This window comes from Centruroides sculpturatus, unplaced genomic scaffold (assembly GCF_000671375.1).
Source record: "Centruroides sculpturatus isolate CEXI.00-Female unplaced genomic scaffold, Cexi_2.0 scaffold160, whole genome shotgun sequence".
Lineage (NCBI taxonomy): Eukaryota > Metazoa > Arthropoda > Arachnida > Scorpiones > Buthidae > Centruroides > Centruroides sculpturatus.
In genome coordinates this window covers 717641-718818 of record NW_019384435.1, presented here as the reverse complement: position 1 = coordinate 718818, position 1178 = coordinate 717641, and positions in this window count along the sequence as shown.

Genomic DNA, 1178 nt, shown 5'->3' with positions numbered 1-1178 from the left:
GCTGTTCCGCGATGAAAACCAGCTTTAAGCAACGGCGTAGTCGAACGGTGTAAGTAATCCTACAATTTTTTGTTTATAGCATAGTTTATACAGATTATTCCCAAAAAATTATACGTATTTTGGAAATGTTGAGTGGAATTAGTCTAGAATCGGTTAATTTTATAGAAGAAAACCTTTCGAACAGCCTTAGTCCGTAAAGTTCCCACCTATCGGGCTGCGATTGGCTCACTCCTACAACGTAATTTTCGGTTAGCGTGGAACGTATCTAAGCGTTATAGGGGGGTCTACTGTATATATATATATATAAAAGAAATTTTAAATTTCATAAAAGATACATTTGGTAGACTATAAACAAATAAAACATTAATTAATCATCTTGACAAATTTCATTTACATAAACTAGCAGTTTTTTCTGGGAATAAAAAAATAAAATTTATTAAAAATTTTATTTTTTCTTAATATAAAGCATTAAAATTATCCATTCTTACTTGCGGAACAATGACTGTAACACTCTTCTAAACTGGCAAATCTGTTGCTGTTCCCACGACAACCACCATAAATAAAAATTTCCCAGTTTCTACTTTCACTATTATGATAATATCGACGAATGGCTGCTTTACACGGTCCAGTTTCTGAAGGTTGATTACAGTATACCTCTAAAACAGTAAGTAATATTGGTCTAATGCTTAGCATTGAAAATACAATAAAAAATTTCTTATCTTTAGCATTTGAACAGATGCAGAGAATTAAAATAATTGTGATGACCAATTTAATATTTACTGAGTTAAATAAAGTTAAAAATATAACATATATAAAGGTATGAACAACGATCAAAAGCGTGTGGTTTATATATACAGGTATACCTCGCCTTACGTCGGTAATTGGTTCCAGCAGAACGACTTAAGTCGAATTTACTTGTCTCCGAATCTACTTGCCACTAGGCTAAACCATAAATTACTAATTCCCGTTCTGTATTTTATTTATTAATGCATTTTTAATAATATATGGTTAATAAGGATCTATTTTAAGCTTACAAACAAATTTTAGTTTTTAATATAGTACAGAAAAAAGTAATCTAAATTTACGAATGCATGTACTGTAAATACAGTACATACTTGTAAACGTATATATTTTAATATGATTTTATGTGCTTTAAACGCTTTTCTAGTGATATTACG